At 35.7% G+C, this 17,543-nt stretch overlaps 1 long non-coding RNA gene across 1 annotated transcript in view; it reads right to left on the minus strand.

Moving 5' to 3' along the window:
* LOC131922773 (uncharacterized) overlaps positions 1–8,921 on the minus strand; it is a 103,582-nt gene extending 94,661 nt beyond the window's left edge. Inside the window, exons 1-2 of the long non-coding RNA XR_009382380.1 lie at positions 8,677–8,921; positions 7,737–7,861 (exon numbers count right to left, since the gene is read on the minus strand). This is a non-coding gene — a long non-coding RNA (uncharacterized LOC131922773). The remainder of the gene's footprint in view (positions 1–7,736; positions 7,862–8,676) is intronic.
* Positions 8,922–17,543: the final 8,622 nt, after the last annotated feature.

The raw sequence follows: 17,543 nt of genomic DNA on the forward strand, positions 1-17,543 counted from the left end.
TCTTATCAGCAGAAATTATAAACCCAGATTTTAAGACATTTGCCCACTATTAAGAGTTGAAGTTTCATTTTTTTACAAGTGTGCAATGTGGCCAAGTTCAGAATTTGAAAGAGTAAATAGGTACCAGAGCAGTTAAGCACTTCACACAGGGATCTGAGTATTTCTTTTTCTGTGATATGCCATAATAAGGAGATACACTGGATGATATAGATGGCTATGATGGGAACAAACTACCTCTCCACATACTTCTTCTGTAGTAATAATGGATAATCGCAAATCATAGTAGTGCAATTTCTTGAGAAATATTTCCAACTATTATACTATTATTCCTAGCTCTCATTATTTTAAACCATTGATGTGTAAAGGAACCACACCTTAAAAATGCAAACGCAGCATGTAGATATTATCATAGTTTATTTCCTTGCAGAAAAAGTGTCTGTGACTAAAGTTAATTTGTCACTGACAATTACTTAACTTAGAACAAAGCAAAATATACATTAGAAAACCTGTTATATCAATGATCAGTATTTCCCAGTATTCTCTACTGGTGGCTCATTTTCCTACACTTAGAACTTTTAATAGTCAGGTGGCAGGGGAGAAGGAGGTGGAAGAAGAAGAGGAGACAGAGAGAGTGGGGGGGGGAAGGGGAGGAGGGTACAGGAGGGGGAGGGGCAGAGAGAGAGGTCAGAGAGTTGTAGTCAAGGTTTCTTCATTGTGTCTAGGTCTATGATCAGTAAATATGAAGTATAACATGTAATAAAATAAGCTAGAAAAACTGGCATCCCCACACCAATGTTTACTAGGAATACAACTCAGAGAAAGCTAACTAAGTATTTTGTGCTTCCTATCTATACAATGAGGCATTGTAATCAACCCTGCTGTGCCTGACCATTTGCAGGACTGGCATGAAATATCGGAGGCACGCTGTCGTGAGTCTGACCTAGGGCATCTGAGACCAGAAGGCATAGTACTTTCAAGGTCAGGAGTCACTCGAAAGAATGTTGTAGATAGAACAGATAAAGGATTCCATAATCACACTCATAACCAGAGAGCCAGCCCTGCAATTATTTCTCGGGTCAAATTTTTAAAATTCTTTTCAAAATGCTCTTAAAAAAACCAATTACTTTTGTAATACTGGAGAATTGATTGTGAACATTATTTGGGTCTGCATATCATAAAGGTCCTAAAATCTCCCCAGCCTCTCATGTCCCTCCTTTAAACCATAATAATACCTTCCCATAGATTTCTAGGGGAAAAAAAAGACTACTTTCAGTTACACAGAAAAATCTGTTTCAAGTCCAGGATTCTTAGTGAGGGACATGCATTTTATAAAATTCAATAATATTAATAACAATATCTTATTGCCATAGGACACATGGGCAACTTCAAGTAAAATGGGGGATTGAAGAAAAGTGTTCATATTTTTAGAAAAATGGGTTGATGGTTGCAGTGTTTTTAGAAAAATGGGTTGATGGTTGCAGTGTGTGGATAAATACATCACTGAAAAGGCTCACTGTATAAAAGTGGTCATAGGCACAGCAGAACCTTGTATGTGTTGTCCCCAGTAGGAAATCATCATATCATTAGGACATGTGCTTCAATGGTTTGTGAGTTCCTGTCCCTTCCCCTTGTCCTCTTTGCTCTCTGGTCATGAAGTGATAGAAAATTTCTTCATCATCTACACTCTGGCACTCGTGTGCTGCCTCACCACAGGCTCAAGTCAATTAATTAATCTATTGCGGAGAGGAACCTTTAAAACCATGAGCAAAACATCGCTACTTTTTCTCTTCATAATTTGATTATCTCCGGTAATTTGCCATAGTCACAGAGCGAACACAGTGTTCATTGCTCGGGATATGATCTGCACAAATAATTTACCTTTCTCTTTCTCTGCCTCTTATCGTCTGTCTGCGTCTCATGCCTCATGAGTACGCTGTGTATATGTGTGTATATTCATGTGATGGCCAGATGTGGATATCCAGTGTCTTCCTCAATGGCTCATATTATTTTTGCAGATAAGGTTTCTCACTGAAACTGCACCTCACGTTCAGGCAATGCTGGCAGGCTAAGAGCCCTAGTGATCCTCCTGTTTCTACCTTCCCAGCACTGCAATTACAGATGTGAGTTGCCATGTTCAGGTTCTCATGGGGTGCTGGAGATCCAAAGCCTAGCCTCATGCTTATGCAGCAAGCGCTACGGACTGAGCTATCTTCCAAGCCCCTAGAATTCCATACTGTGAACAATTTGTTTAGATCTTTCTCTTGATGTTTTCCTTAACACTGGTCAAAGAAAAAATAAAGATATCTCTCCATTTTATGAACATGGATGATAAACACTTTTTCCAACAATATGTAGGTAGCTTTCACTGATTTTATGGATTATATTATGCAATTGAATATGGGCATTCATTACATCTACACAAGGAAGAGACTTGTGCTCTTAAATGTGCTCTATGTGCTGCTCAATTATAATTGCCAACTCTGTAATGATTCTGCTACCACCTAAATGGCAATAGTTTCTGGTCCACATCAGCATTAAGTCCCATCATTTACTATTATGCACTCAACCCAGAAATGAAAAATAAAAATCAATTTTAAAACCATTAAAAAATATAGTGACTTTAAAGCCTATTATAATTTAGCTCAATTCTGCAAAATTCAGGTTAAAGAAAAGCAGCTGTGAATTTGCACATCTGGAAATCACTTTTCATTGCACGTCTCTCAAGCGAGGAAGGAAAAGGTCTACCTGCAGCAATGGTCGGCTTTCTAGTCAAACGCTTTCATTCTATGCATCATTTTATCTGGGGCCCGGTTAGTCATCTAAACTTTTACATGCTTTAGTTACTCAAATTTGATTTTGAGTAGGTTTTAAAGGCAAGTTGTAAGAAATATTACCACTTTCTCTTTCATATCTAAGAGCAAAGAACACATTTCATGGTTAAATAGTAAATTCTAAAAAAACATTATACTCATATTGAGGGATTTACATATAGAAAATTAAAACAAATTCCAGATATAAGGTGACCTGACAGTTTACAATTTTTTGAAGAACTATTTGTTCATTTAATCAGTCCTAGGTTTGGACTGGATCAGTCATATTAAACTACTGATTACTAAAATCGATTCCTGCCTTCTAGTAACAAATACAGTTTCTAAATTAAACATGTTGGCATAGAACTATGTCAATAGAAAAATGTTATCATTTCTACAAACATTATGAACTGATTACCACTGTCTTATCTGTCAAAATTACCAATCATTCCTTGTTTCTATATTATTACTAATTCACTTCCTGACAAGTGAAGATGTTTTAGAAATACTCAAATCACACATCAGTAAAGATTTTCTATGCACCAACCTCTCTGAATGTCAAGTTCCCTGAATATATCAACGAAAATTGTGTATTGATTAAAAAGAATTCTCTGGAGTGAATATTTATGAATGAACCCCAGGAATGAAAAGAAGTGTGATTAAGTTAGAATTCCAAAGGGCATGCCAAGAAATATGCACACAATGTACAAACTTGCTGTATGAGATAACTATACTCCATGAAGAATGTCACTGAAATATATAATGAGTATATTTTATCATTGGAGATGTCCTGAATTCATGAGGCCCTGGGCTCAATACCCAGTACTATAAAACAAAACAAATAAACAAACAAAAATCTCTTCAAAGAGCAATTGACTCATATGTCAAGTAGAAGCTGAACAAAGTGAATGTTAAATTTGACACCGTATATATTGACATACACAATTTTGGACAAAACACAGGTTATTAATTCACAAGTCAACAAGCATGTTCTGTAATTTTCAGTAATACCAACTTCTGTGCACAGCTAGCTGTCCATTCTTTAGGAAGATGCCCAGGTAAAGACAAAGTGAAAAAGCTAATTATTTTTGCTAAGGCAGAGTTTGCTTGAACATTATACTAGTATGTCCAATGTACTGAGCCAACCTACCCCAACCTATGATTTTGAAAACCACTACACACGAAGAACAGTACATTTGCCATGGAAAACCCAAGCAAGGAGGCTGATATAACGGAATGAGTGTGTTCTGCAGTGACTCTGCTTTCTCTGTAGACATAACTGAGATTTAATGTTGAAGGAATCTGAAGCAAGGCCAGGATTTAAAAAGGGAGATGGCTGCAGAGGCCCAGAACTGTAACAGCATGGACCCGACAGCCTGGACCACCATCTTCCATTTGCCATCACGGCTTTCTTAGAGCTTCTTGTGTCTCTCTCTCTCTAGTTGGTAGTTTACTGAGGAATAGCATGCTGCAAATACCTGCCATAAATTTCACCTATATTTTCTATTAAAATTTGAAAACCAAAGTCAAGTTCACACTTCTCAAAATTATCCAGATGTTTAAACAAGACCATCATTGCTATCAAAATCTCTTCAAGGATGAAATTGGTAGGAAAGTCTAAGAAAAATCATCTGAAAATATTTCAGGCACTCTTTTGTCCCATACAGATGTTGACTTCTTGTCATCAAAAGAAAAGGAACTTGAGACAACTGATTGGCCTGAAGGTATTTTGAAGGACAGTTATTATGTAATAGTCGTAACAACGTGGAACATTGACGGATTAGCAAAACATTTCCACTTAAAGGAAATGATAGCATTCTAGAATCTCCAAATATTAATAACCTTAAAAATGGGTAATAATCACATGTGAAGCCTCGCTTCACAAACATGCCATTGATCATAATGCATGCGAAACAACTCGGTGCTTGAGAGTATCCAAAGAACTAGATTGGATGGACTCTTGCATGCTAAATTGTGTGTTGGCTAATCCCCAGCAAGAAAGTCAATTTTAAAACAAAATATAGACTAGTATGGAACAGAATCAAACCTAGGGCGAGGCAAGATGTCTCACAAGACAGTTCACAGGACAGATGTGTCACAGCATGGGCAGCAATGCATGGTGACAACACATTTGAGCACACAAACAAAAGCAACCTACAACTTTGAAAAGTTCTTACTTTTTTTTTAGAAAAATATTCAGCCTAGGGAAAAAAAAGAACTTTGGCTGACCTGTTATCTGGATTTTTGAGAGAAGATTATAGAACTGCACATAATTCATCTTTGTTTAACCATATAATAGGCCATGTTGCTTGTAAAATGAACCCAACACATTGCTTTAAAAAGATATCAAATAGCAATATTTAGTTAATAATAACTTAAGAATTAAATCCGTAAGAGAAAATGGTAACAACTGAAGATCAACTCTTCTTTTACTCAAAAAAGACTTAAAATCAGAGGACATAGTTCTGTGTTCTTAATATTAAATTTCAATGAAAACATTTAAAAACGATTTGGCTATCAAATTTGTAATTATATTTTGGTTATTCGGAAATACATTAGATATCTACTGAATGAAAAAGTGTTACAATTACATCTGAAATCTGAAAATCCATCACAGGCAACAACCAGCTTATTAGTGTTTCAAGATTTATTGTACAAATAACTGGCAAAATAGTGCCACAAAATTTTGCATAAAATGTACGGCCTTTTATTTCAGCATATCCTTTCTCCAACGCAAGGAAGGCTGATGTCTTCACACGCATTTCTTATCTACTTTTGCTATTCCAATCCCAAATCCTCTTGCCTGTAACTAATCTTTTCTGACTGAGGTCACTGAGGTGGTGCCAAGACTCGATAATGCCATTCAGTCTACTGTAGCAATGTGCTTATCTCATTACTGGAATGTAGACCATTCAGACCAACGCACTTCATGGCAATGATGAAATGTTCACCTAAAATGCCCTATTGTTAACGTTTCTCACCCACTAAAAATTGTAGATAAAAATGTGTCCACGTGTGCATTCCAATAAAGAATAAAAGTTGGCAGTTAATTATTCGATGTCTCTTTTAAGTGGGGGAAAATAATTTTATGTGCTTGTTGTATGATTGAAACAAACAAAGGCCTTTCTTACTAAAATGGGTAAAAGGCCATCCTTTACAAGAACAATTACAAGTTGATTTTATTTCTCTGAAGTTTCTACATTGTGAAGTGCGATTGGACTTAAGTCTGTCCAAAAGAATGAACGAATAATTAAACCTTTTCAAAACATTAGTTTCAAATACAGTAAATGCAAACTATACAGAAATATTTTTCTTTTCAAAGTGATTGTATCTCTAGATACTCTTTGTAAAATGTTAATAACGATAGTTGATGATTGTGTCTGAAAGCCTACACAATAGACATACTCAGCTAACAGCTCATTGGCACAGCAAACGAAAGTAAATGTTTAACTTCTGCAGTGAGATATATAATTCAAGTTGCTCTCAATGCTTACTTATTTCTCCTGCAACTCAAAAATATTTGCCAATAGCCAAGTATGTGATTTTCTGCCTTCTGAACTTAAACACTAATATATCTATCTGGGTGCCTTAAGACTTCCATCTCTGAATATATTTGTGTTGCTATGGTCTTTATTTATTTAACAGTAACAAAAATCTTTGCAACTGTCAGTCAAAATATATCTCAGCAAGTTTTAGAAAATAGGCTACAAATTTCAGATACTTAGCAAAATTATGTTAATAAAAATAAAATGAGAGTTAAAATCAGGAAGACAAAAAATAAAGGGGTTTTTAGAGCCAACCAAACAATGTAGTGCTATTTTTCTCTGCATCTGGTTAATGATAGCAAATTTAATGATTGTTTTAATAAAAAATTGACATATCTAATAACAATTTCTTATTAAAGAAGTGTCACATTAAGTATTGTTTCAGCTATGAACTCACAGACCTAGGGAACTAATCCAGATAAATTTGTAGGAACTCATAATTTCCATGAATCTTATTGTTGACTGATATGATCATTTCATACACCCTAACCCTCAGTTCAACTAACAGTAACGTGCATACAAAGCCATCAATCACAATGCAAAAATACAAACTAACTATCCAGAGGTAATCAGATTTTAAAAATCAAGTTTAACCTCAGTTTGTTGTACAATCCAAATGAACAATGTGCTACATTGTGTCAAGAGGAAACTGGCAGAGTTATAAGTGTGTGGTAAGCATAGCAATTAAGGTAGTTCTAATTTCGTGTTCCTAATTCATAGTTCTAATACTACGAACTGATAATTCTTTTAATTCTCATTGATATAGCAAGCAGAACATACAAGTGTAACTTAGATCAAACTTATGCATTAAATTACTGTAACCCAGGAGGCAAAATCATGTTTTACGGTGATGACACGGGATGTCTTTAAAACAGCAGAGACACTTTAAAGTGCTTTGCGGACTCGGCGCTTTTAATGTCTTAAGTATTGCTTAAAATCACTGACAAAATCTAAAACTGTTACTATCTAGTAACTAGACTATTTCATTGCAACTTATGAATGTAACCCACAAAACCTTATCGTATAGAATTACATACCGGCTCCTGTGACAATTCAGGTGTAGAAAAGTCAGGTTTAAAAACTGCTCAAAAAAGTGTATGTGTCTTTGAGCTTCCCACACTCTTTCACGAAAATTCACCCTTTATCTTACAGGAAAGCAATTAAATGTAATGATTTCATCATTCAGACATGTTTACATATCAAATATTTCTATGAAAAAGTTTGTTAAAAGCATCAAGCTATCACCTAATCTTTTAAAATATGTAACAAATATTAACAACAGATCCCAAACACCAAGGCATTTTTGACATACACAAAGACCCCACTTAAATCAATGTTGTACTAACTGTATGCACAAAACTTCTAGAAAACTATTACTTACTGTTAACTGACTGTTACAGAGAAGAACAGGTTTATGAATTCATCTGTTATTTGTCCCAACAGGTTTTGAAGACTCTCTCCATAGTGTATTCTGCTCAGTGAGACGCTCACCCATACTCTGGTGTGCTGAAGGAAGAAAAAAAAAGTCCTTAAATTTTCTTATTTCAGATTCTTCTTATTCTATTGCTGCTTAGGTGGCAACAGGCGAAGACTCCACAGCGACAATATGAGAAAAAAAACCTGAGGCTTATTTCATATTTACTGTACAAAGTCATTTTTGACATGCCTATACAACTGGTTGTGGCGGCTTTCAAACATGATTTCTAATAAAAAAAAAAAATCGCTCCAGGTTCTCTGAGAGAAAGCTCGCCGCTGGGAAGTTGATTTTGGCACTTGGCCAAAATCATGTGCAAAGGGGCCTCATTAAGGATTCATGGCAGCCTTCAGCACTCTCAAAAAATGTGACCCAACAGGATAAATCAGCGGCTAAAATTAAAAAGTAAGAGACAAAGACAACTTACTTAATATTCCTTCCAAAGCAACGTTCAACTTTTTAAAATTCTTTTTTGGTAATGAAACCCATGTTAGTGTAATCGAATACACTGACTCGTCTTCTAAGGTTCACACAATTTCTCTTTAAAACTTGTCAATTTCCCTTCTTAAAAAACGTTTTCTTTCTCTGTCACTTTGCAAAGACTTCGCTCTGTAATCAAACCATATCTATTGCGACCGCTTCAACAACAGAACGCCAAACGTGGAAAGACAGACTACAGCCTCCTGATTTTAGTTTTAAATCATGGATCAAAAATAAGTAAACAATCTTCAGTTCATTTCAACTTCCACAGAAGTGAGCATGCACCCTTTAAACTTGCATCCTTTGTATGGGCCAATTTCACTGCCAAACTTTGCCCCCCAAAGTAGATCTGACCCAGGAACCTTACCTAGATGTCTTCTGGCTTTTCTGTAGATCAAAAAGTTTCCTGCCTAAGCACACAGATATTCTTTCACACACCATAGCGGCCCTTTTATGAATCCCACACTGTAACAGTCTGCCTTCTACACCAGTTGAGAGCCCAGTGCGTCAGCTCTCAAGATAAAATGCATGGCTAACACACAATTAGTGGGAGAGGTTGTCTCCAGGAGAATTTATCTTATAACGAAAGAAGCAGAAACAGCTATTTTCCCCCTTTTTCTCCTCCTTTTTTTTTTTTTTTTTTTTGAAATAGCAAAGAGGGTGCGGTCAGATGTTAGGGTTTTGCCTGAGAAAAGGGCCCTACACAGCACTAGGACCCACTAAATACTAGCAGAGCAGCCTGGGAAGGGAGCCAACGGAAGGACTTTGTTTGACCCAGCTGCCAATCTCCCCCGAAGCCGTGCGCCAGACTAAACACTCACACTATTTTAACTCAAATCAGGCTACAGCAGCTGTTTGCTTTCCGGCTCTGAGCTCGGCACCCACATGGCCTGTGTAGTTCACCCGCGAGCTTTGTGAGCTGCCTTGCTGAAATCTGTTCCGGGGTGGGATTTATCAGTGGAAAGAAAAATTTAACCCTGCTCTTCATGGTGAACACGGATTGCTTGTTTCTCAGCTTTTGCTCTGGTCACTGGAAGGTGATTTTATAGTTTTTGAAAACAGGAGTGGTAATTTTACATCCAAGGGAGAGATTTGGGATTTGAAGGTAAGGATTCTGAATCTTCTTTTGAAGTTTTCTAGTGTGTTGAAATTAACAGTAAAATGCAGCAATAACAGCGCTCTGTACCGAAACTCTAGGAACAAAGCTGGTTTCCACTCATTCCAAGCCAACATCTTCCACCAAACAAGATGGAGAATTGGGATTATACTAGGAATTAACAATGTCTCCTCAGTGGTCTCCTCCACTTCTAGAAAGTTCCTTCAGAAGCAAAAATGAAGTAAAATAAAGTACAGAAGGTTGCTTCTTTACATGCAAAGGCACAAAGCAACGCAATTTCCCTAAATTTCTAATTTTATTTACTTATTAATTAAGGGGTTGAAATCTCATTAATGACTGCCAGAGATTAAAATGTATCCATTGGTAGCATAGAGTAAAAATTAAATGAGGAAGTAGCCAGAGGAAGTCCAATATTATAATTATCAAAATTAGGAAGAAGGGATTTGATAATTAAGATCAATTGTACAACAAATAGATGCCAACCTCTGGACATGTGGAGCACATTACTCAGTAAGTCCTCTGTCACGAGGAGGAGAGAAAGCTGGGAAGAGAGCTACTGCATAGACTACAACCGAAGAGTTTTACTCCCAACAGCCTGTGAAAGCCTGAGGAGGAAAGCAAGCACCTTTTGTGTGTTGACCTTAGCTTTCATGGTCATATCAGGAAATAACTAATATTTAAAATAATGAACTTTAAAGTGACTGTGATGAGCGACAATGAAACAGTTATGGAAGGAACACACAGCAAGAGTTCCCATGATTGTTTTCAGAAAGTTGTTTCTTCAGCTTTGCAGTTCTGAATATTTGTTTCTACTATTGCACCACGTCAGACACTTTTGGAATTGTTGTATGTGTGTTGTGTGTGCACGTGTTCATGTTTATCTGTGTGTGCACCTGTTGCATATGTACTTGGATGCTGGAGGTGACCATTGGGTGTCCTCTTGAATCACTCTCCATCCTACTTTTTAAAGACAAAGTCTCACTGATTCACAAAGATCACAGGTTCTGGTACACTAGGCAGCCAGCAAATCCTGGGCATCATTCTGTCTTTGCCTCCCTAGAACTAGGATTAAAGTGTGCCTAGTTTTACATGTGAGTCCTAGCATCTGAACTCATGTCTTCATGCTCTCATGGGGCAAAAACTCTACTGACTGGTGACCTACACAGCACAAAATTGTGTGAATTTTATTTTATAAACAATATGATTTCTTCATATATGATGTGGTGAAGATGCTGATAGCCAATGAATTATCTGTTTTTTTCTTTTGAATACACTTATACAAAATGAGCCAGTTACTAAGGGTATATGTCATGATACTGCAAACCAACTGAGCTCTTAATGCACAAATCCATCACTATTTATACAAAACTATGATTTTTATCTTCTGCATTACTCCTTTGTAAATATATTTTTTAATATTTTTAATTTTAGTTGAAACAAAAAGATCAATATTTTTTGAAATATGAGCCTTTTATAATAAAATTCAAAATAGAACCTTTGTGTATGATACTCCAAAGTACACTACAGTGGCTCTCACTTTGAGAAGATGTTCTAATAATAATATGATACTTTGAACACCTGATAAGGGAGAAATTGTGAACACCTGTTTCTCACTGAAAAACATCCAAGAAACATTGGAAAATATTTCACATAAATGGTAAACATACAGTGGATGTATTCATTAAACAAACAAATTATTATGGTAACACCATCTCAGAAAAAAAAAAGAAATACGTGTTCTTCCTCATAATCAAAATCTAGCTGGTAATATATGTATATATGTAAACAAATATGGATGTGGATACAGGAAAAGAGTTAGAAAAATACTATTTATTAGGGGAAGAGGAAGAGCTGAAAGTAGGCAAGGAACACAAATTATGTCAGAGGATGCAAAGCAAATTGTTTCAACTTCCTCATAGATTTTTCAGTCTGATAGTGGATAAAGACATAAAAATATATTTGATAATCAAAGAATAAAACACAAAATGAAGCTCCATAGCTGTTATTTCGAATGGTTGCTCTAGCTTATAAAAAATTCTTTGAGTTGTATAATCTTTGGTGTGCTTAATCTTGTTGTCTGATGGATTTAAATTTGCAATGCTTTTTTATAATAAAGTTTAAATGTATTTGATAATTTTAAAGAAACTATTATATTAAATTAATGTGTGAACTCTTTTACACAAAATTTTTTATTAGTTAAAGGATAATATACAGTCCTCATGTAGAGTTTTCTTTCACTTTTTCCTAAGGTGGGAAATGGAAGTCCATACAGACACAGACATATGTGAAAACACAGAGGATGTTGACTAGAAGATACTTAATTTTTCTAACATGACTGACTCTTGTAAAGCTTCAATCTCAGAATGATCATTGTTCACTGTCCCATTTTCTAGATCTAAAAATCTACTTTGTGAGGAATTCCTGAAAGCAATATATCTGGTCACATATTTTATGCTTTCGAGAGAATTACCTGCAATCAAGTAAGTACAGTTTAGTTGAATTATTGATATTCTTCAATAAAATTAGCAGCTGTCACTAAAGGTTTCACAAGCAGAAAGATATACACATTTTACATTAGTCTTTCTGAAGACAAGTCAAAGCAGAGGATGTTCGATTACTCATTCAGTGCAGCAAGAAGTGCTTTAATGCAAAAACCAAGAGAGCTACTAGGAGGCAAGAAAATTATACACCAGTGTACTTTAAGAAGATAAAAGAAAAATCTTCAATAAACATTTACAAGTAAAACTCATCAATGTATGACATTAATATACAGAAACAACAGGTAGCATTTTCAATGTAAAAAAATGCTTATTCAACATCTGAAACCACCCCCTCAGCACACTAAAGAAGAAAAATCATATGGAATATCAACTGATTCTAAAGACAAAGCATTTGACAAACTCATTGCTCAGTTGTGAAGCAAACTGAACAAACAAGGAATAGAGGAAACTCCTGTCTGACTGATGAGGAACATCTGTGAAAACCTGTAGCTAAGATCACAGCGAGGGTGAAAACGTAGATGCTATTCCCGTATAAATGTAGCTAGTGCAATAAGACAAGAAAAGTGGCTAAAACATAAATATTTTAAAGGCACATAAAATCATATCTATTCATGGATTATTGATTATCTTTCTAGAAAATATAAAGGAGAAATACAACATACTTTCTTGACACATGACTGACAGACAAAAGCCAGTTGCTTTTCACTTTATCAGTCATGAAACCTTTAAATTTCAAATTCTGAAAAATGCTATTTGCTATAATAAGAAAGATGAAATATTTGAAATTAAAAAGAATTAAGAGAAGAAATTATATATATACATATATATGTATATATATGTGTATATATATATATATGTGTGTATATATATATATATAAAACTGAAACATTGATTCTGATATGAAGGATTATCCAAACAAGTACATGGTTTTGCTCTTCTGCCTTATAACGTAGGTCTTGAACCAAAGATATCTTGGCAGCAATGAACATATCTAGATTCAGATCTTAGCTTTTAACATGTCCCTCCCACAAAAGGAGATGGGAATTCTTAGGGAAATAGTGATTGGCTCAAGGACTTGGCCGGTAGAAATCTACAGGACGGACCTGAAGCACCTTATTGTGACGAAGAATAAAAAGCGTTACAAAGAAAGCATAACAATGTATTGCCAGTGAATTTCAAAGGGATGTAGATGAGACTTAAGGAAGTCCAGATATGAGAGCTAGAACAAGTTGAACACACACGTAAAATAATAGTGGATTATTTAAAAAATAAATATTCACCAGTCTATCTTGATGGAAGTAAATGATTAAACAAATGCACAGAGTGTAGCTTGAGTTTTCCTGCCTGGCCCACGGTCAGGGCAAATCTCTCTCACCTGCCAGTCCCACAGCCGTCAGACCCAACCAAGTAAACACAGAGACTTATATTGGTTACAAACTGTTTGGCCGTGGCAGGCTTCTTGCTAACTGTTCTTACAGCTTAAATTAATCCATTTCCATTAATCTATACCTTGCCACATGGCTTGTGGCTTACCGGCATCTTCACATGCTGTTTGTCATCGTGGCGGCTGGCAGTGTCTCTCTGACTCAGCCTTCCACTTCCCAGCTTTATTCTCCTCCTTGTCCCGCCTATACTTCCTGCATGGCCACTGGCCAATCAGTGATTTATTTATTGACCAATCAGCAACACACTTGACATACAGACCATCCCACAGCAACAGAGAGTAGGCAAATATCTTACACAAGAAACTGAAAGTTCCATATGTCTACCTTCTATTCTGGGGGATGGAGCATCATTTCCCTCTCTTTCTTGGCTGGTTTCCTTCCTAAGACTAAAGAATGAATGATGAAGAAAGAAACTGCACACTTTCATAGAGATGTTTTATGCCTACAAACACAACTCCAATCTAGACATGGGGAAAGTATCAGGAAAATTCAGAGGGATATTTTACTGAGAAATTTATCAGTAAACCTCAGACAGATCAAGGTTAGAAGACATAAGCAAAATCTGAGAAACTGTTAGAAGCAAGTATAGCTTAGAGACACAACTACTGACTGAAATTTGATATCTTAAGTGAGCTCTCAGAACAAGAGCATCAGTAAAAGCATATTGAGGAGTCATAAAATACGGAGTATAATCATTTACTTGTCATGTTTCATTAATTGTGATCAAGATACTATGTTCATATCATAGGAACTAGTTGTGAGCTATATAAGATCTTCATCTTGAAACCACTGTAGAAAAACTTCCATTCACAATAAAGAGATATGGAGCCCAGTCCCAACGAGTACATGTACAAAAGACTCCCTCATGTGTGGCTCAGGGAACATTTTAGAAGAATGGGCAGAAAGATTGTAAGAGCCAGTGGATCAGAGAGTTCTCTGTGAATTTGTGTCTCCTGGTAGCATCAGAAGCTATACCTATAAAGTCTCACCAGCATGGCCACCAAAATGTGAGATGAACCAGGAGGACACCAATGAACAGGCCAAACTGAATGAAGAAAAGCCTGCTAGACCTCACGCCAATCCAATCCTACATAAAGAACTATAGGCATCTGAGCAAAGCTGGGAGTGGGAGAGGTAGGCCTCCTTAGGGAAGAGAGCAGCAGTTAGTTGTCCAGTGCCAAATGATCAGCCCTGAAAATAAACATACAAGTAGCATTACATAGATACAACAGGTTATATTTGGGAATGTGTAGGTATCTATATATACATATCTGCATGTAACAACAACTAATGAAAAAAGAGGCCATGAATTTGAAGGAGAGCAGGGAGGGAATATGGGAGGACTTGGAGAATGGAAAGATAAAGAAAAACATTGTAATTAAATTATAATATCAAAAATAGAATATGAAACAAGAAGACCTAAAAATAACTCCATCTTATGCAAACTTTGTAATAATTCTAAAAGTATTAAAATTGAAAGCTTATTAAAATACTTCTGATGAAATATGGCAATCCCAATGCTTCATTTGTATTTAAACAAATATTTTCTCAGGTAAGGAAGTAAGATCTTGAAAGTAATTTCTGAGAAATGTGAACCAAAGTAATACCACTATTTCCTTAGCTTCCGTGACATCTATTAGTTTTTCATCTTATGTATTTTAGTTTTTCAATTGTTTTAAATTTATGTGTTGTTTCAGATTTCTCCTTGGCTTCATTTTCTGCTTTGACTGTATGTCTTTTGCACCACCTCTTACGCGTGGATTGATAACCTCTGACTCCTTAGTGCAGGCTCCTACTGTACAATGCTCCGGATGCCATTTTCCAGTGTCCACAGGCCTATCCTCTTCATTAAGGAAAACAAAATCATATCTTCCATCTAATGATACCTTCTGTGCTTCCTGTGGTGAGCCAACCATTCTCTCAGCTAACAGAAGGAGACCTCAAGATATCATAAGAAAACATAAAGTACAAGTATATACTGGAAAAAAAAGTTCTCAACTAAAAATAAGCAAAGACTAATGTTCTCTGGGAAATGATGCATTTGATGGGAATACTTCCGATGAAAAATGGCAATCAATGCTTCCTTTGGATTTAAACAAATATTTTCTTAGGTAACTCCTAACTCATCAAAACACCACGTTTTCCACTCATCCAGAAACATCTCTAAGTTTTGATATCAAGCTTCCCGAGGACTGGGGGTGTCAGTCAAAATTACAAAATTTTATGGTGTGAGATCTGATCAGATAAAAATGGCTCAATTACAACATCCTCAGGGTAGCTGATTTTGGCAGATCATAAGCAGAATTTTAGTCTGATAATGTGATTAAAGTAATTTAAAGTAAATTGTAAAAGAAGTAGAACCTAAATTTTCAAGAGTATTTGAGTATATGATAATCTAATTTCTAGAAGATAAAGAGGACATGTATTAAAATAGAAAGCTGAATGTCATTTATTTATAATCAAATTTATATGTCTCTCTCCTCTCTCCCCCTAAGGCCCTTCCTCTCTTCCCTCTTTCTGTCTTCCTCCTTTCCTCATTCTTCCGTCTCTTCTTTCCTCCCTTTCTTTTGACTTGGTTGGTAATATTTCCATACTCTGCATTTGCGTGGGCACATGTAGTACTTCATCTTTAAATTGGGTGCCAGTTAGGCATTTATGTAAAGCAATCATTTCACAAGAGAAATATAACTTCCACATTTAGTAATATTCAAAGTATTAGTACTGAATATTCTCCCTTTTGATGGTTGTTAAAAATCCACAATAAAAAAGGGGTCCAAGGGAAATTCAGTGTCACATTGTGAGGTGTTTCCTTTTGCCTAATAAAATTTAACTTCATAATAAAATATTTGATAAAATGGTTTTGCATATTATCATCTTTTAAACAGAAAAAGAGCAAGGTCCTGTTTTTTTTTATTCTGTTAATAACCTGTCTTGATTTAAAATAAGAACATTGTATTTGAATTTATCACAATTATCAGCTGCTTTATTTAAACACTTAACCCATCACAAACAGTGACTATTGATTAAGATATTTTCCCAGACACAGCCATCTTTCATAGCATCTGAATCAGTATTCACAGCTGTGAATCAGTATTCAACGCAGTGTATCAATACATATCAAATTCTTATGACTAATTATATATTTTTAGATTTCATTAACAATTAAGAATGATACAACTCAGCTTTTACATAAAATCAAGATAATTTATATTTATTTTTTGTTTCTATTTGCCAAGTTTGAGTCTAAGTACATTGCGTTATAATAATTCATTTCATCTTCAAACAAAAATTATGAGCTGAGTGTCTTCATAAGCTTCATATGATAAAGTTGGCTCTCTGTGAGTTTCTGAGCGGATCTGAACAATTATGGACTGAAATTTTAATCCTCAGTGGAAGGTGTGACTCCCCCACATGAGAGCTTGACTAATGCTGGAAGATGGTCATTTGTGGGAGACAGTCCGAGGGGATTTTAATTAAGAGAGAAGGCTGTTGGTGAACAGACTGGTACAGAGTGCCAGGAGAAGCAACAAAAATAGAGCTGCTTCCAAATCACACCCTCCAGCGGTAGCGTGGAGTAGAACTACTGACATCACCAATCAAGCTCTGCCAGACTTGAGGACGGTGCCCCTAGTGGTACAAGTGTGAAGTGAGGGGATTGAGACAGGTGTGAAGTCCAACGAAGCAAAGCAAGGGAAAGAGAATGCGAGTCACTCTACTCTGCAAAACGATAAGATGAAAATGCTGAATAGATTCTGATTTGAATACAGCTGTATACAATTTAAGAATGTTGTTCCAACCCAAGAGAGTTTCTATTTTACTACTGAATAGGTTATTTATGACTTTCCAATAAACATCACTCAGCAGAATGGCAACTAATTTTAGCTTATGTTGCAGGAAAACATTTGAATATTAGTTCAATGGCTATAAAACCAGGCAGTTCTGGAAAGCAAAACCTTCCTAAGCTCAAAATCTATACTGCTATTATTATTATTATTATTATTATTATTATTATCATTATATAAAATGAATATATAGCATTCTACTCCTTCAATATGACACTAGTCTGGCAGAGTTTTCAAGAAAATTAAACTGTGTGAACAAATATGCATTCAATATTTTCACTAACCAAATACACTGAAGCTGTATCCACAAGACTTAATTTGACATAGTG

This window comes from Peromyscus eremicus, chromosome 12, assembly GCF_949786415.1.
Source record: "Peromyscus eremicus chromosome 12, PerEre_H2_v1, whole genome shotgun sequence".
Taxonomy (NCBI): Eukaryota; Metazoa; Chordata; class Mammalia; order Rodentia; family Cricetidae; genus Peromyscus; species Peromyscus eremicus.